The 20,359-nt window shown below is 34.8% G+C and overlaps 2 long non-coding RNA genes across 8 annotated transcripts in view; one reads left to right on the top strand and one right to left on the bottom strand.

Annotated features, from left to right (window-relative positions):
• Positions 1 to 2,202, bottom strand: part of LOC103909171 (uncharacterized) — a 21,056-nt gene extending 18,854 nt beyond the window's left edge. For all 7 annotated transcript variants that reach the window (XR_012394064.1, XR_012394062.1, XR_012394065.1 and 4 more), the window contains exon 1: positions 1,764 to 2,202. This is a non-coding gene — a long non-coding RNA (uncharacterized lncRNA). The remainder of the gene's footprint in view (positions 1 to 1,763) is intronic.
• Positions 2,202 to 20,359, top strand: LOC141378754 (uncharacterized). The gene is made up of 5 exons (XR_012394059.1): positions 2,202 to 2,281; positions 2,911 to 3,059; positions 15,058 to 15,224; positions 18,811 to 19,631; positions 19,834 to 20,359. It is a non-coding gene; the product is annotated as an uncharacterized lncRNA (long non-coding RNA).

Genomic DNA, 20,359 nt, shown 5'->3' with positions numbered 1-20,359 from the left:
GCTTATTACGGCAATCTTCCTTCTGCATTCACACAGCGCAGCATTCCGGCAAATTACTGGTAATGTTACAACTTCTCTTTCCGGAAAATAGCCAGAACGAATTTACCGGTATTTTCAAAAAGGACCTGTTCACACATACAACCTTTCTGGAAAATTGCCGGCAATTTTCCGGAAAGGTCTGTATGTGTGAAAGGGGCTATTGACACATCGTACTAGTGATCATGTGCTGAATGTTACTCCACTATCTACACTTTTCGAAGGGTGGATAAAACACTTCCACTGGCTTCAAGTTCGCTATGAAAAGTCTGTGGGATGGAATTTTAAGGTAGGTGCGTGCCACATCTAGCACAAGAGCTTCTGTTTAATCCTTCATATAATCGCCAGATGCTGTCCGCTATGCAAGTGGCAGCTATATGTCAAATTGAACACCACGTACACCATCGCAAACGGGCTTGCACTGAGTAAAATAATATCGCTACTCACGAAAAGACTGGTATTGCTATTACCATGAAGTATGCATAAAATAAAGTACAGTATATGTCAAAAGCATCAGTGCAATATCAGACAGCACTTGTGAGAACAGCACAGTTGTATCGTTTACAGATGCATTCATGTCCAGCAGTGCGTGCAGGGCCGGTGAGTGCTCCGTGTATCTTTTGGTCACTCAGTTATGTAAAAAAAAAAAAAAGTATTTTCTTGTGATAACGGGATTTCGTTGCGACATACTTTCCTCACGCTTGCGCATATATATATATATATATATATATATATATATATATATATATATATATATATATATATATTTTTTTTGCTTGTTAGTTTGATTAGTGTTGATTTCAAATGCAATAAATAGGCTATGTTTGTATAAAACTTGTAGTAATGGTGCTTAAAATTGGTGGGTGCGACTAGATTTTGGCTGTTGCGCCTACATTTTTAAAGTTAGGAGCACCGGTGCTACCAAGAAAAAAGGTTAATTTTGAGCCCTGTTATTGGAGAACATTTCTCATAAAGGTGAAAAAATTGGTATTTTATCTTTACAGTTTTTGCAATTTTACAATATACAACATGACTGTAAATTCTTAATTCAATTATTGTACTGTCAATTCAATTTTTGTACATTTGTTTTCAACTTTAAATATCTTTGCTGTCCCCTATCAGTGTATGTGAATATTCCCCAACACTGCAATATTTGCATGTGACCTTAAATAAACTGTTTACCCCCAAATTGGCAATTATGTCATAATTCACTCCCCCTCAGGTTTTTCCAAGCCTGTATTTATTGATTGATTTATTTTTCTGAACACTACAGAAGAATTTGGTATTTTGAAGAATATCAGTAAACAAATAGACATTAAAACCGATTTACTACTATAATTAATGAATTACTAACATTCTTACAAAATTGATTTTGTGGAAAAACTGGTCATGAGTTTATAATGACAATTTTAATTCTGAACTATGCCTTTAATTAAATTGCCTTAAATGGGTGGTTCAGATAGTGTAAAGCAGAACTGACGAAAATATTATAAGTGGGTTTAAATGTACTAATGGTAAAGTTAAGCATTTCAGCGGGAAATTACTAAAATAGTAAAGTAACGTTTAAGCAACACATTACCAATGCTCCACAACATAACTTTGCTAGTAATTTCATATTGCTAATAAATATAATGTAATATACTTTCTGTTTAACTAACAATTAATTACTGTGATATCACTCATGACAGTGGCGTTTTAAAATTAGTGTATTAATGTGCTGCACTCACCCGGAGGAGGGCGGCTGTTGTAATCGTGCTCCTGCCCCGGCAGCAGCGCCACATCAACACACTCCATTTCAACGGGTTTCTCCCCCTGCTCATAACAGACCGTGTTTTTTTGCAGTCCTCGTCTGGCGCGATTTAACCTCTCCCCAGTTGTTCCATGAAAACCTCGAAGGCACAGCCTGTGGTGTAAGAAATTTGCGACCGGACTGTGGATGGACGCGAACTTCATCCTCCGTGAAGTGCATAGCACACAAAAGTGCTGCCCTTCCTCACAGTAAATTCCAACCCTCATCTCTCAGAGCTCAAATCCATATAGTCCAAATAGTTTCATTGGTGGGAAAGCTATGAAATGACAAATATGGCTGTTTCGTTTTGGAATTAGTACAAAAAGGTACGCTGCGAGATTGGTTACTTTTAGCCTCCGCCTTTGCGCTTTGCTTCTACCGGAACAAACTTTTCCCTACTTCCGGTCTCGATCGGCATTTTATGAAATAGGCCTATGCTGCTGTGTATTGATGAGGGTGGGTTGTGCAGAGCTTTGCTTATGAGTGTATTTCATATTTTTTATCGTTTTAAAGCAAGTGTTTGTGATTTTATGAAAATATATTACATATTATATTATGTATTATTTTACATACAAACCATATTTTCTATAGATTAACAAAAGTGCTAACCGCATGGCAAATCGCCATTTTGTCTTCATGTTACTTCATTTCCCAGTGCAAAAACTTGTGTTATTTTGTGTAAATAGGGGTCGACTGTGCAGTACAGCCAGAAGACAACATGTTTGTGTTAAATTGTCTTCTGCAGGTACGTTTGACAGTCTTTTTGTTTTGTTTGCATTTTGTTTAACTCAACGCACACTTTAGTTGTCCACCAGGTGGCTCTGTTGTGCGTAATTTTTACACCTACATTTTTGTATGTAGTTAAGTTTGGTTTCTAATGATAAAGAAATAGGTTCATTTTGTTGTAACTGTAAAGAAAAAAAGTCTTTTCCTGTACATTTTAAATCTATAATTTCCAAAAGTGTAAAATTATAAGAGACTATGTGTGTAATCGTGTATATATTGTAAAATTTATCAAAAGTAATTACATATATTATTAAGAAAATAATTAATTTGACCAGACAATGCTGCTGTGTATTGATGAGGGGGTCGAATGTGCAGTACAGCCAGAAGAAAACATGTTTGTGTTTAATTGTCTTCTCCAGGACTGAATAAAGTGGAGGAAAGCAGCTCTTGGTGTCGTCTCGGTGTCATTGAGTGAAAGTAGATCCGTTACATTTATCTGAAAAAACAAGTCAGTTATTCTCCTTTGAAAATTTTTATTTAATAATATTATCTAACAATATTTCAGCACCCTGTGTTCCCTCGGTGGAAAACCGTATTTCATTTCAGTAATGAAGACTGCATCAATGTAGGCTATGTGGCCGAAGCTGATAGCACCTCCTCTGTAGGACAGCTGCAGCCTCCAAAATGAGACAGATTCAGATTTCTAAAAAATCTACATGAGGTGGATTTTAATTTAAACTAATTACTGTAAAACCCAACAGTCAACTTTATCAAGTGAAATGAGTGTAGTTAACTCAAAATTTACTGAAAGTTAATTCTACTTATTTGAAAAGAGTTTTGAACTCAGTGTTGAAGGTAATGAGTTAATTATATACCTCATTACTTCAACTTAAATGGAGTAAGTTTACAGTACTCATATAGATTAGTTTTTTTTTTTTTTTTAACTCAAATGGTTTGTTGCAACCGGTTTCTTCAAATGGTTTGAGTTGCCTTAAGCCAGGGGTGCCCAAACTCGGTCCCGGAGGGCCAGTGTCCTGCATATTTTAGTTCCAACCACAATTAAACACACTGAACCAGCTAATCAAGCTCTTTCCAGGTATACTAGAAAGTTCCAGGCAGGTGTGTTAAGGAAGTTGGAGCTAAACTATGCAGGACGCCACCCCTCCAGGACTGAATTTGGGCACCCCTACCTTAACCTATTGGGGTTTTACAGTAGGCTACTCAGTAGGTTTGAGTTCTCTTCATTTATTGGGTTTTACCGTGCTCAGATTGCTTCGTTTACTGAAATGGATTAAGTTCACAGTACTCATTAGGACTAGTTTTTGAACTTAAACGGTTTGTTGCAATCGGTTTCCCTCATATGGTTTAAGTGACTTTAACTTTTTGGGTTTTACAGTATGGCAGAAAGTATAAACATTACACATGTAAACATCAGATAAACAAGTTACATTGTAACACCACCTAATATAAAGTACTATTCAAGAGTTCACACTTAGCTGATGATTGTTGATTGCTCACGTTTGCAGGGTGAGATGGGAGTTTGGGCTCAAGTAGATCTCGATGAACTCCCCCAGGCTTATTTCTGGCTAATGACGAATATAGGATGGCTGAAGAGAGGTGTACTCACAATTTATTTGCAACTTTAAATTAATGTCCCAATAACATACATAAACTAATAACTAACACTTAACTAATATATTAACTCACACTTTACAGATCAGTTGTTCATAGTTTCTTCACCATCTAATAAAACCAGTGAAACTTTGTAGAACTTTTTAAAGAAAATATATTTATATTTTTTTCATGTTTATCATAAAAAATGCCCAAACCTTATGGGTTTGTATTGTGTTGCATACTGCTGGTCTGCCATGTGATGGCTCTGTATGTGTGTTTCTATACATTAAACACAATGTTCAACATTTCATCTGTGGAGTTTCTTTGGTAAAATACAGCACACAGAAAAGCCTATGAGTGGAACAAGGTTCAGGTACAAAAATGTTATATTTTAAATATCACATCAAATTTCTGTAGCTTGAACTTGTTCCATCCATTTGCTGTTCTACAAAGTTTCACTTGTGTTATTAGATGGTAAACAAACTATGAACAACTGGGGCCTGTTTCAGAAAGGAGGTTAAGTGAAAACTCAGAGTTTATTAACTCTGAAATGTGAGAAACTCTGGGTTTTGAGGTGGATTTTGTGCTCTTTGGAGTGTGAAGTTAATCTATATATTCAGGTTATATGTGTATAATCTGCTTGTAGACTTGCATACCATTAAAACAATTGGAAAGGGGAAATGGCCTGAGGAAACAACTAGGGGTCATAAAAGAAAGGATAAAAAGAGAGTGGTAAAAGAGCCTGAGGTGTCTCAGGAAACAGATGTCAGAGGTGGTATTTGGGGTCAGGGGTTAAACTAGGAGGTATCTTGTGTAATATATGGAGAACAAAGGAAAACAACGGATGTAAAAGGGTATTTAAATAAGCCAAGAACAGGAGTGAGGCAGAATTTTTCAGACAGAGATGCTACTGGGGGTCTCCTGAAAGTTCTCCTTTGTTGTCGACAATAAAGTATATTCTTCTGATATTCATAACCTCCAGACTGAGTTTGATTTAGTAAGAGAAAAACCAAGAAAACCACTACATTTGGCGTCCCTCTGGGTGGGCTGGAAAGGAGCAGGACTGGTGTTACTGTGCATGCTGGACTGGAGAGAAAACACAAATATGTGGCCACAATAAAAAACGGTAAGCGATATTTTGCTTATTAGTTTGTGTTTTTTCTGCCAGGACCTGCTTGTACAGGTAAATACACTTGAACTGTTTCTCCAGCTTTAAAGAATTAAAAGTAAATGTAAAAAAGATATTACAGAAAAAAGGGGTTTTGAATAACAGAAGAAAAAGAGTAATTTGCATGCAAATGATCTGTGTTTTCCTAAGAGGGCCTTGATGGATAGGATAAACATTAACTAGTAACTGTTACTCAGATTTGGGAAATAATAAATGATATAAGATATGCATAGAGCATTTATAGGTTTTAAGAGAGAGTCTTCAATGTGTGGTGACAGTTAAGAGATTAAAGCAGAGTAAGGTATGCAAATGATCTGTGTTTTCCTAAGTGGGCCTTGATGGATAGGATAAACATTAACTAGTAACTGTTACCCAGATTTGGGAAATTATTAATGATGTAAGATATGCATAGAGCATTTATAAGTTTTAAGAGAGAGTCCTTAATGTGTGGTAACAGTTAAGAGATTAAAGCAGATTAAAGTAGAGAGATGCGCGCTAAGACCTACGATACCGCTTTGTTAAATGAGATAAACAAAGGGCTGCATGGGTAGGCAAGAAAACCTGTGGTTACCGCTCTAAGGTTAGAGGCTGCTCGGACAGGTCACTCAAGAGGAGTGTAGTGTAGAGTATTTATTTAATTGAAGTGTTTGTGTATTTGCTGCTTCAGGTTGTGGCAAAATAGTCCACATTGGTGTGCAGAGAAGACTGCCTTCCTCCTCCTTGAATGAAATGAGGATGGGGGATGCAGCTCCTGTTACACTGAGTGGAGGAGAGGAGTGAATGAGAAGAGGAAAAGTAATAAGATTAGAAGTGTGAATGTGTTAAAAATGTGTTTTGAATGTGTTTTCAAAAAAGAGTAGGTTAAAATAATGATTATAGTATATTATAATATAAAAGGAGGGCTGCATATGTGTGGTGTGATTTAAAGAGCAAGAAGAAAAGTGATTGATGCAGTTTAAGAGAAGAGATTATGATAGAAAGAAAGGAGTCACCTAAATTAAAACTAATGGAACATGTGCATTTGAAAGACACAGAGTAAAAAGCAGAAGAATAAACATTTTTCTGAAATTATCTTTGTGTTTTAAGTTTGAATATGTTAAAAAAGAACAATAGGCAGAGTGAACTTAAATTCCTGACATAGCAATGAGTGAAAGACAGTCTGCTCCAGGATGGGGGTAAGGGAGAGATTTATGGTGTCCATGTGTGAACAATAGATTGCCTATTTACAGCACTAGGGAAACAGAGAAGAGGAGAGTTAATGAGAGGAGATCAAACTATAGATAAAATAATGACATAGACTTTAACATAATTTGGATAGAATATAAGTTATTAATGAATAGATAAGTTATAAAGTAGTATAGTAAGAAAAATGAAATGAGGAAATACTAATAATAGAGTTATATTATATAGAAAAGAGTTTGAAACTTTACTAATGAAAAAGAATAAATGAAGCCATAGTGATCAATAGATAAAGGAAGTATGGAGTAAAAGAATGTATTAATAAACAAATAGATTTACTAAATAAATATGAATGAATAACATATAAGTTAGGTCTTTGATTGAGAATAAAATAGAAAAAGAAAACTTGAAAAATGAATATTGATTAATTGAAGATTTAGTGATAAAATGTGTAACAAAATAAGCTTTAAAATGTATAAGAAAACCTAAGAGCTAAAAACTCAAATTACGGAAAGGAAAAAGAATAAAATATAAATAGAAAAAATAAGTTCACTGTTTCATAGATAAAAGTAGATGTTTAAAATATGCTTACAGTATAGGCACATTGAACAGATAAGATAAAAAGTAAAAAGCAGTAACAATTTGAAGAAATAATTGACTTTAGAGAATTTGTTTGTATTTAAGGGCAATACAAATGTTTGTTTCATCTTTCTCAAAGTCAGCTACATAAGATCTAAGCCATCATCTATTTGTAGTAAAGTAAAGTGATTTAGATGAAAATCATAGAAGCTAGGTAAATGTTAAAGAATGCGTTAGAGTGAGTTGAAAATAAATTTTAAAGTTTATGCAGTAAGAAGCTAAATTGATAAGTATGCATTGCACTTCCAAAAATGAAAAATGCTTTTAGTAAATAAATATGTGAGTTTAATTAATATGAACCCTGAGCTATAGCAGTAATGATTTTTAACAGTTATTCCAGATATTGGGCCACCATGTAGTATTGTTGAATTAAATCAGGTATGGAAAAACAGATATGGAAATAAAAATGCAATACTAAAATATGTGACAGAGAAAATAAAAGATAAGATAATGACAAATGGCAAACAGAAGAAACATTTGATGTAAGCAGTGAAAAAATAGAAACTGAGTATAGAAAATGTTACAATGTAAAAATGAGTGGTTAGTAAAGGAACACTAGCATAGATGAGGAGAAATGTAAAGTAAAGCATAATCTGAAGCTAAAGAAATTATTTAGAAGGACACTAAAGAATTAGAAAATTAAATATATTTACATATGATAAAATGATTATGAATTAGAGAAAAATAAACTGTTAAAACTGTAAAGAGGAAAAAATAGATGAGAGGAGTCTCCATTTGATGGAAAAAAAAATGGGAAAGAAGGAAAGACTTTTATAGGTCATGAGCTAAATTCCATATATTAATTAAGAGGACAAAGGAATGGACTTTGGGGGACTGTGGTCTCTTACCTACCAGACATCTCTGAGTGCACTGGCAAATGGAAAAGGTGTTTGAAAAACACAATGGACAAACTGTTGGCTGTGGACATTTGTGAAAGCAGTGAGGCAGACACTGCATGCCCAGGAATTACTGAGGACTGGAAAGGCTACTTATGTTCAGAGACACTAAAAAGAGGCAAACAAGCTAATGATGAACTGATCAAAGAGAAAAAGCGCTCCACCAGAACTTTACAACAGCTCAATGAAAGAAGCCAGCACTAAGAAAGAAGGGGGAAACACTGTGCCCTAATATGGACACCACAGAAAAGACTACACCAATCTATGAACCAGTTGTCTTCTCAGGGTGTGAGGAGGGGGAGTCTGGCAGTCCATCTCAAAGCAGTCGACCTATAGTCCAAATTGAGTACAATGTGACCACTCAGAGTGCAAAAATAAGAGCAAAAGTGTAGCTACCCATTCTTGTATCAAATCAGACTCCTGTCAATTTGATAAAAAGAAAAGTATCATGTAAACTGTAAGAAAAGTCTTAGATGATAATGTACGATGAAACTTTAAATGTGTAATGTTGAAATGATAAATTATGAAGAATGTTAAATTATTTTGGTTCATTTTCATAGATTAACTCATAGAGATTATTGAACATAGGAGAATAAATTATAATGCATGGTGGTGATAAAAAAAGATAATAAAAGACAGTTTTTGATAACTGAAAAATAATAATAATAATAATTTGGGTTAGAAGTTGATGGAGTTAAATATTTAAGTTAAAATTAGGGAAAACTTACTTTGAGTAAACTAAACCAAGATTTGAGAGAAAAAATTATGTCAGAGATTAAGACAGAAAAGTGATTTATACTTGAAGAGAATGAAAAAAAAAAAGTGAAATGAACTCACAGTACTGAATAGGTCAAAAAGTAACAATACTAAATGTACTAAAAGAATATTTGAAAGAGAAAAGTGTTTAAAAACAGAAAATAGGTTGTTTTACATATGTGAAGAAATAATTAAAAGCAAAAAGGATTAAGGACTAAAGATGAATAATCAGATCAGATAGAGAGGAACCTATAAAGAAATCCAGTGATTTTTCAGTCAACTTGTAGAAAATTACAACAAAAGTTTATGAATAACCAGTTTGATGTGAGAACAGGAAGGAATTGGGAGCTGAAAATGCTGAAAAGTGAAAAATGGTAATAATATAAAATGCAAAATAAGAAATAGCTCAGAAATAAGAAATTACTTAGGTGGCAAGTTTTAATAATTATTATGAGTTCAGGACAATAAGGGAAAACAAAATCAGCCAGCATAGGGAGGATTAATTCAAATTAAATAAGATTCAGGTCTGTTATATGCTGGAATAGGTATTATTGAAACTTTTAAGAACACAGCAATATTAGAAACATTTAGATATGTTAAGGCATTTCTAATTAAAGTAAATTTTAATTCGGTTGTGTGACGAATAAAATGGATTCTATTTGAATTTGAATTGAATTTAAATTTTGATTATGGCATTAGTCAAAACAGCCAAAACTAGATGTTGTAAAGTTTATGATTTAAGAAAAGTCAGTGATAGAGAATTTCTTAGCAGAGGTTCCTAACATGCACTGTACTTAAATTTGTTAGTTTGGATGCCAAATATGTTAAAGTAATTTATTTCTGTTCAGTTAATTATCAGAGGAGGGTAGACACTTGGTTACACTTAAAGTAAATAGGCTGTTATACATACGTTAGAATGCATAAAAGGATTTAGAATATTTCGTGATGGATATTGTAACGTGTAGGATTTAGTTATCTGCAGGTACATCTAGCTCAAGCTAAGTAAAAGACATAAATAAAACTTTTTAGGGATGACGGGTTTAGTGTTAACAAGATTCTGTATCTAATCTAGATGCAATAATAACTGTTAAGATGATAAATAAGAAAATTGATTTTTCATTAAAGAAAATAGGGTAGCAGGTCTAACAATAGTATAGAGTCACAACCGTAATTAGATTATAGTACAAATAAACAACGTACTAGTCTTTATGAACATATGTAGCATTAAAGGTGAACGAAAAAGACAAATAAGATTTATGTAATACATACAAAGTACAGATTGTTGAGGCAACAGCATTTCTAGATATTGTCATTGGCGATGTACATGGTTAGAATCAAGGATGAAGTGGTAAGGAAGATTAAGCAGCAAGGATAATAATCTCCTTTTTGAATGCAGTGATTGGTGAATTGTTGTACACATGTGACATATGTGTAAAGTAGAATGTGAGTAAAAGATCAGCAATAGGCCTAAGGGGATATTCAAGAACTTGATTGTGGATGTTGTGAAATGATAAAATTAGCTTAGGGCAAGAGATACAAACTTTTGGGCATGACAGTTTTGGTAGATGAGTGAAGGTAATTCCATCAGCAGAGCAGGGAAGAAGGAACAGTTATTACATTTAAGACAAGAGAAGTCTCAGATTTGGAATAACCTCTGAAGAAAGTTCAAATAATGGGTCTGCATTTATAAATAAATTTGAGTAATTAAAGTCAATCAAAGTGAATAAAAGTAATTAAGTAGATAAATAAGTGGATATGTGATTCAGTGAATAGATAAATAAATGAATTGATAAAGTATTGGAAATCAAGTAAATTGAGCAATTACACATAATTGTACGGAATAGTTGAAAGAGCTGAAGATGATCCCTCAAGGCCTAGTTTAACAAGATGTGTTAAAATAATATACCTTTTGCATTAATAAGTAATTGCATGAAAACTTACAGAAACAAGCAACTAACATTGCATGAAGTACTATTGGGTCGACCCTTGCATGTAATCTCGTATTAAACCTTGTGGAATGTTTGGAGAACATTTCTAATGTATTGGAAAGAAGTTTGGTCTTTTATGAGAAAACTAACTGCCATGTGCAAAGCAATATCTGTACAGGAAACCAGAAAGGACCAGAAGCAGAAGATTAATTCGGTGATCAAGTATATCTGAGGTGTTCTGGAGAAAGTGGAGTGAAGTCAGGAGAAATGGATCTTATGCCAAGGTTACCAAAGGGGATGCCATCAACTGGGTACCATCGGAGACACTGCACAAGGGTGCCAAAGGAAAAAACTCCAGCAAGAGAAAGTTAACGGGAAACAGAGGAGGCAGAAAATCCCAAAGCTCAAACCAACAAATTGCAAAGTGTGACAGAAGAAGTTCATCAGAACAGTTAAAAGAGTAATTCTGATTATATACCTGAGTGAGATATACAGAAGGTGCCACAAATTCAAGTGATGATAATCACCACAACTTCAGGTTATAGACTCTCAACATAAAGTCTTTAGCAACACTTTTTAAGGCTAGAACGAAACAAAGAATGCTCGCAAGTATGTGCCAGATTTAGGGTCAAAAAGATGAACTAGTGCTAAAAATTTTTATAGTTTAGATAAAGAAGAGGATGATGAAGAGGATCCATGCCTTGGGTGTTAAGTGCTAGTAACCTCTACCCCAAAACGGCGGCTCTCTACGATACGCAAAGTATCTGAGCTGAAGATCAACGTACTCTACGGATTATGTTTTGTGGGTGTTAGATTAGAATATTGTGTTGTGACCCTAGATTGGGAGATTGTGCATGTTTATTTTTTGTTTTAGTTTTATTCTTTACTGTATGTTAAATAATCATGACCCCCAGAAGCAAATAGAGAACTAATTGTATGCTTAAAATACTACTTTTTATGATATCAACAAAATAGAATCAAGTCTTTTACTGTGTCCTCGTCAGAACAGGACACAGAGGTTTGGCGTGATTCTATTCCAAAGTGCAATTACATGATTTGGTCATTTGTAATAATACTGTGACATATATTTGTCATTAGGTAATATGGCTGAGGGCTAGATCATGAAGTTGCACTATGGGCCAAAAGCAAGAATATTAAGACTTAAAGTCTTAAGAGGAGGGATTATATGAGGTGGATTTTGTGCTCTTTGGAGTGTGAAGTTAATCTATATATTCAGGTTATATGTGTATAATCTGCTTGTAGACTTGCATACCATTAAAACAATTGGAAAGGGGAAATGGCCTGAGGAAACAACTAGGGGTCATAAAAGAAGGGATAAAAAGAGAGTGGTAAAAGAGCCTGAGGTGTCTCAGGAAACAGATGTCAGAGGTGGTATTTGGGGTCAGGGGTTAAACTAGGAGGTATCTTGTGTAATATATGGAGAACAAAGGAAAACAACGGATGTAAAAGGGTATTTAAATAAGCCAAGAACAGGAGTGAGGCAGAATTTTTCAGACAGAGATGCTACTGGGGGTCTCCTGAAAGTTCTCCTTTGTTGTCGACAATAAAGTATATTCTTCTGATATTCATAACCTCCAGACTGAGTTTGATTTAGTAAGAGAAAAACCAAGAAAACCACTACATTTTTCCATTTCAAAATGGCAGGTTTGTCAAACTCGAGAAAGCAGAGTAAGTCAAGCCTGTTTCTGGACGAGAGGTAACTTTAATTCAGAGTCAGTTACTGTGGTAACTTACTCTGTGAACCTAACCTGGTCAGGAGCAGGTTTTATTCTCTAAACTCTGAGTTTCTGTCGGCCTCCTCCCCTTTTTTAAAGATGAAGCGGTATTTCTCTCCTTAGCCAGACGATTCCACCCACCTATTTTTATGCTCATTGTGGAGATGCGCATAAAAACGATTGATGGAAACATCATGATGCACATAACTTTGGAAAATACACATAAAAAACACACGCAAAACTGAGTAGGATAAACTTTTATTTGATAGAAAATATGCGAATAAACTAGGATGGAAACACTTTTACTGAACAAATTACAGTATGTACATTAAAAAAAGGTCATGATCATATGATGATGAAAATGTGTGTGAATGGACAAACCAGCAGGCTGAGCACACTGTAACACGTCTTAAATGTTGTTTTGGTCATTCTAAAATGCCTTAACTGTTTTAGTATTAGTGTATATTATTAATTACCTCAGAGCGTCTAGAGCGTGTCAAGAGTCTCCGCGTCTCATGGCTTCAAACGCCTCCACGCGTTCATTGTGTGTCAGTTTTGTCTTCTGAGGCGCAAGTACATTTATTAAATAAAGAAAAGATTGCTGCAGCTTCTTCTACAGCAGTAAATTCTGTTTTTACTGTTGATATTTGGCGGCAATTAATCAGGAAGTGATGATTTTGTTCTCTTTGACTCGTTGGATGGAAACGCTGCTTTATTTACACGTCTTTTATGTGGTATTCCAGTTTTACCCATAAATTTAATTAATATATTTAGATAGAAAAATGGCTATTGCATACAATTTAGTCACACACAGAACAAAGTCACATACGAGAATGGCGTGTCCTTTTTTTAATAAATAATTAGCTTAAATTCACTGACCTTCGACATTACTGTTACCAGATTAATGGGATTATTATTCTTTCTAAAAATTTTTTTAGTTCTGCTTACCTTCTAAATGTCATATCAACCTCTATCACTTGACCAATAAAAAGGCTGACACACAAGTGCACTTTTAAATCTATTAAAACTGATAAATGTGTATAAAAGTTTAGAAAAAATGTAAAAACGTCACATATTACATTACTTATTTTATTATACTTAAATATTTAAATACTTTAAATGTAAATTGCGCATTAACTTGAGCAGCTGTTTTCCCATGCTAACTGTCTTTGTTTCACTGATGGTTGCTTCTTTTTAAATATTTACGCTTATATTTGCTATAACTTTGCATGATCACATCAAGTTCAGCTGGAGAAAGAAATGGTGATCTCTCTTTTTTAAAGATGTTGCCATCGTCACTCGTAATAATGTCACTCCATTGATAATGCCTTTTTATAGTCACGGTGTGCGCGCTTAACTATGAGTTGGTCTACTCAAAGTTGATCGACCTAATTCAGATCAGCTGTTCTGAAACCAAAAATTCAAAGTTTTTAATCTCATGGTAAATCAACTCAGAGATCAAGGTTAACTCAGACTTGTTTGAACCTCCTTACTGAAACAGGCCCCTGATCTGTGAAGTGTGAGTTAATATATTAGTTAAGTGTTAGTTATTAGCTTATGTATGTTATCGGGACGTTATTCTAAAGTTGCAAATATTCCTCATTTACTAACAGTTAATAAATGAAGAATAGTTGCAACTTTAGAATAACGTCCCATCAACACACACACACACACACACACACACACACATATATATATATATATATATATATATATATATATATATATATATATATATATATATATATATATATATATATATATATATACTATTAAATGATACTTAAGTCTTTAGTTAGTAATTGACCAACAGCTTGTTCATAATCTATTACTATTATATTAGGTATAGTTGTAAATCATTAAAATACAGTTAACACGTCATTTATAACTTGTTATCTAACAGCTTGCAAGTTATCTATTGGCTATAACTATAAGGCACAGTTATGAATAATTAACAAACTATTAACTTTTATTTAACAAGTCATTTATAACCCATTAAATAAGTTTATTAATGGACTATTAACTAGTTGTAACGGATAGTTATTCTAAAGTGTTACCATTTATAGATTAAATGTGAAAACAGCTTGCCATACACACACAGTCAAACACTGACATAGCTTTGCTCTTGTCTGTAGAAGCAGCAGTAGCAGTCTCTTAACGCTTCCAGACGCCAGCCAGTTACTTAGCAACCACACTTCAGTTCCATGGCAATGCTATAAAAAGCAACGACAAAGAAAAAAAAATGGGAAGATGGTGGACATGGCAGAAATGTACGAGGGAGTGTGTCAAAAGAATTACACACACAGCAGATCCCGTTTTGACCTCCAGTGAAGTACACTGCATTCAGCGTTTGACATGACATGCTTATATACTGGCTGCTGCATTATTAATAACGCTGCTTTAAATGGACGAATTAGTTTATTTACCTTCAAGTTTCTGATATAATTGACAAAATCCACAATGCATTTTGCTGAATTTACTAATTATTTTGTCAACGCAGATCATGTTTGATGGCGCTCTGCTTTTCAGTTTTTATTTTCCATTTGCTATCATTCATTTCTCATGTTTTTCTCTCACCTTTTGCATTCAGAGCCCTGCATGTCATTATGGAAGGCAGTCGTTGGTGACAGACACATCATGTCCCGCTGAGAGAGAGACTGGAGTTTCCACTGTTCAAAGTCTGTGGGGGATTCAAACAACATTAAATCTCTGGATGTTTGACTGCTGCTCCTCGTTATTATGAAAAGAGCAAGCTAGGTATGATTGCATTACCATTGCACAGTTGTTTACAAAAATGTGACCAGTCTGCATCTTATAATCAAACTATACCTTATTTCAAGCAGTTCATTGTGCAAAAACCACCATATCAGTCAATGCAATGTGAATCATAAAGCATATCAGGAGCCTTCTAAAGCCAAAGTTTTGTGTGAGGTAAGGTTGTTTAGTAAACGAAAACTAAGACTTGGTCAAAACATGTTTTCCTTAACTGAAATAAAATAAAGATAACAAATCACATTAAATGAAAAACTAAATCACTAAGTCACAGAAAAAAATGACTAAAACAGAATAATAACTAGCAAAACTAATGATCATTTTGAGAACTAATAATAAGCACTCATTATATAATGGAGCGAACACATGTAAATGGCACTTTTACAGACATACGTTCTTTAATTGACAAAAATGACCAATAGTATCTGATTGCAGACTTACTGTACATACGCAAGTAACGTCACTGTGACTATGTTTACATGGACATCAGTGATCAAATTATTTGCCTTATTCTGATTAAGACAATAATATGATTAAGGTGTTTATATGAGTTCTTTTTTGTTGCATTGTTTTCGCTTTACATTACAGCAGATAATTCGATCAACGTCATTGCTTTACCACATTATCCACTTTTCATTCGGAATTTCATGTATTTCATTAAATTCATTTTATTTTTTGACTTTAACTGCAATTCGGTAGTTTCACTTACATTCAGGAACATTTCATTCATGCCCTCATGACAAACTGAGGTACTGGATGTGTGTATGAGGTAAGGACTCTGGAGGAGCGTTGTTTTAATGGAATTTGATACCGCCCACCGAATGAGAGAAAAAAGCCTCTGCTCTTCAGGGTGTGTGTGTCTGTGGTCCTTTAATGACTTGGTAGATGGAGAGAATAGTGTCAAACAGCCAAGTGTGTATAGACTAACCTGTCACAAAAATCCTTTACAACAGTAAAAGTTTGCTTAAGGCAGGGGTGTCCAAACTCGGTCCCGGAGGGCTGATGTCCTGGAGAGTTTAGCTCCAATCCCAATCAAACACACCTAAACCATTTAATCAAGCTTTTACTAGATATACTAGAAACTTCCTGGCAGGTGTGTTGAAGCAGGTTGGAGCTAAACTCAGCAGGACACCGGCCCTCCAGGACCGAGTTTGGGCACCCTTGGATTAAGGTGTTTACATGTCTGTACTGCACTTGTGACTAAAATCAGCACATTCCACATGTACTAATCCAACTTCTGTTTTGTTAAATTATGACCTTAATTAGATTAATTTAATCCAAAATCTCTGTTTACATGGTAGACTCTTAATCAGAGTATTGTCTTATGGATCTTTAGTATGAAGAAGTTAATTTAATTATTAATACTTTATAATTAGTATTTCTTTCTCATTTAAGTTGAATTGGTGTGGTTTTGGATTAGTGTCTCTTTAAGCTATTATTTAGGATTTTGCACAATTCAAACTATTTAATAAAGCGCAGTAACCACAAAATAACAAGCATAGCATATTAATGTATGATGGCATACATGCACACACTGTATTATGTGTGGTTTTTCCATTAGCATGGAATGTGTTTTTGTTCAAAAAAGTTAAGATAAAGGAAATTAAATTGTGCATGGTCTTAGACCTGACATTTGAATGTCATGTACATGTCATGTAAAATGGCATTTAAACTCATAATGTTAGCATTTAAAACTAAATAAAGCACATAAGGTGTACCTGAGGTAAACTGCAATGTCAGTTTATCCTGTTATTCAGCTGCAAGAAATAGAAGTCGTTTCTAATATATTGTAAGAGGCTAAATTATCACATGCATTTGTTTATAATACAAAACATGCTTTTTCACTCAAGAAGGTCCATACTGACTACAAAGGCAGATACTGATAAGATCAGGGCCTGTTGTGTGGACTTTGGGGGTTTTATGGTGTGGTCACATGTTGATTGGTCAGTTTGAATGTCTCAGCATTGGTGGTCACATGGTCAAGAAAGATACAAAATAGGTGGTAAACTCTGGCTCTGTCTCTTTTTCCTGCCTCTCTTTTCCTGGCCTGGTTCTCTCCAGCTCTGCTCCTCTCCTCATCTGGAGTCTATCTTCTCTGACTCTACTGCTATCAGGCTTTTGGGCCTGCTCTCTTTGTCTCTCTCTCCCTCCCTCTATGTCTCTCCTTCTACCTATGGTAACTTTAATTTTACATTTAAGCTGGGTACAATTTATACCATATGTTTTATCATTTCATATTTTATCATTTTATACAGTATTTTGTTATTAATTCAGTTGTAACCATAGAGATTTACTGTCATTAAATCATTTCATTTTCAAGTATTTGTGAATTACTTTTGATTTAACATTAACACTTAATTGTTCCATATAGCAATACAATACAATCACATAATATCAACGCTCTCCCACATTTATAGCTATTAATACTGCCCTTATTTCCGTTTTTGGTATAAGATTGCAGAAGAATGGTTTGACTAGAAATGTACAGTTTTTTACCATCATGCTGATTACTTTTTAGTCACTCGGCAGAACTACAGTTCGAACCGCTGTGGTTTAAAGACCGTTCTTACAATATCAATTTAAGGTGTCGGTTAGAACAAAAACTCCTTTTATTATGGAAAATATTGCTTCTATCACATGCTGTAGCTTTTATTTAGAACACGATTTAAATCAGCTGTTAGGCTCAATTATCAGACTCGCTCAAGTTTGTCAATCTGGCAACCTGCTCTTGGGTTTGTTTTAATCCTGGAATGTAATACTTTGTTCAACCACTGAGTGTCAAACATGCATATCGCACATTTAAAATAAACAAACCCAAAAAAATCTCTTTTTACATTTTATTTGTAGACTTTCAAATACCAATAAATAGTGCATTCCTGGACTTGCAGGTAAACGTAACCAGTTCGCAGGCCTTCTCTTGTCCGGTGGAAGTATGTACAGTACTTCCCCAAAGAGGCATGAATGACTGCTGTAATGCATTAACATTATAGTAACCGGAACATCCAGAGGGTCCAAGTGTCTCTCTCTAGAGCAGGCAAGAAAAACAGAAAAAGAAACCAGTGGATGTTTCTCTCTCTATTGGGACAGTAGGGTACCCTCACCCCTTCTTCTTCTGCGAAATCCTTATTGCCATTCTCTCCAGATGACCCTTTTTTCTGGAGGTCAAAGGGCAAACCCTGAATCCATAGACTGGCCATCAAACAAAAAAAAAAAAAACAAGGCTAAGACATCACAAATAAGCCAAAATACAGTAGGAAAACGGAACATATACACAGGTACAAAGCTGCCCCTCGCAATGTTAAATATATTCTTCCATAAATCTCTTTTATTTATCCTTTATCCTCATTTGCTCTCTCACATATCTATAAAAACGATTTAATAAAGTAAAGCTTCTCGACAACCATTTTAATTAGTCTTTAAAACCGCACAAGTCTACATTGACATTCAACAAACACATACCTCAAGTGACATCCAAGAAAAAAGTAAAGTACAGGAAGTTTATTTGCTTTGTCCATAAACCAGTTTGTGCTTATGTTGTTTGACTCCATCTGATGTTTCTCCATCTGTGCAGACAGAGTGATCCAGCACAAGGGGACATATGGACTACATCTGAAAGAAGCAAAGGTGAAGACCGAGATGCCACACGCAGGACACGTCGGTATTGTCAGCATTGCTCTGTTATAGACAAGATAACCATTCACGGAAATCAATAAGAACATATCAACGGTAGGTTGGAGAACTGCCATAGAACAGAGTACAGACAAGAAACAGAGCTGTAAAGGAGGAAAGTGTCAGAACAGCCGACTCTCATGGAAATCTAAAACTATTTTAGATTTTGGTCAACTGAATTTGTATGAATTTCTTACATCGTCAGTTGTATGATCTGCTTTTGACCCATGGATGATGAGTTCAAGCCCATAGTATATTTAGTTTAGGCTTATGCTAGTATACAATCACACAGAATCTATTTCATTTCATAGCGTGTGCATTAAAAGAAATGGCCTTTTATTTCTTTCCAGGCACCGTGAGTGTTTGCATTTGAACTCATTGAAACTATAGTTGTGTGTAAGCATTTGTTACTGTGCATTTATCACAAAGCATTCATCAGGATTGGCTTCTATTGTTTTCACTATTTCAAGTAATTTTAGTGCGTTCCAAATGGGATATATTGCCCTTCAAAGGGGACTTTGGATTGAAAACATTCATGGCCGCCATATTGAAGTGTCATTTCAAAATCAAATACTCAAAACTGGCCCCTTTCGGAATCAAAGATTTGGAAACTACAGGATTCTGTAGGCCTTTGCGCATGGAAGTTGTTTGGTGCTGCACAATGCTAATCCCTGGGAAATTGTCATATCAGAGGATAAAACCCTGGAAGGGATTAGGGCACAGGTGTCAAACTCAGTTCCTGGAGGGCCGCAGCTCTGCACAGTTTAGTTCCAACCCTAATTAAACTAACATAATCAAACTAATGAAATCCTTTAGGCTTGTTTGATACCTACAGATAGGTGTGTTTTGAAGCAGGTCTGATACCTACAGATAGGTGTGTTGAAGCAGGGCTGGAACTAAACTTTGCAGAGCTGCGGCTCTCCAGGAATAGAGTTTGACATCTCTGGATTAGGGCATAGGGATGAGCCGATACCAAATGGAACGCAGTGCGTTTTGTTGTTCTTCCATCTTTGCTCCTTTTCCAACTGTCAATAAAAAACCCATAAAAGTGTTGTCACCTTGTGGACAAACCAATTAATGGAAAAACTAGCATGTGCATGCTTTTGTGCATGACAACATTTGCTTAAAATCTAAAGCATACTGTGGGGTTACATGACCTTCATGCTAACTTTATAAAAAAAAAATCACCACATTGTATGGATCACATTGTATGAATTCATACGGAATTGCCAGCTTGTAAAATAGTTATATGATTTCGCATGAGATAGACTGGCACTCTAATACTTTAAGAGATCATGGAATGTCTCTTGTCAGTCTGTTCATGACAGGAGTTAATTTGAGCATTAAAAGGTGCACTCAGTATGTTTTGGTTTGCTTTTCATTAGTTATTCTGTACTAGTGTATACTGACACCTACAGGTGTGGATGTATAAAGTTTGTTTATTGACAGCT

Source organism: Danio rerio, chromosome 18 (assembly GCF_049306965.1).
Source record: "Danio rerio strain Tuebingen ecotype United States chromosome 18, GRCz12tu, whole genome shotgun sequence".
In the NCBI taxonomy this organism is placed as follows: domain Eukaryota; kingdom Metazoa; phylum Chordata; class Actinopteri; order Cypriniformes; family Danionidae; genus Danio; species Danio rerio.
The sequence above is the reverse complement of the archived record's forward strand: the minus strand, read 5'-3'. Positions and strand labels throughout refer to the sequence as shown.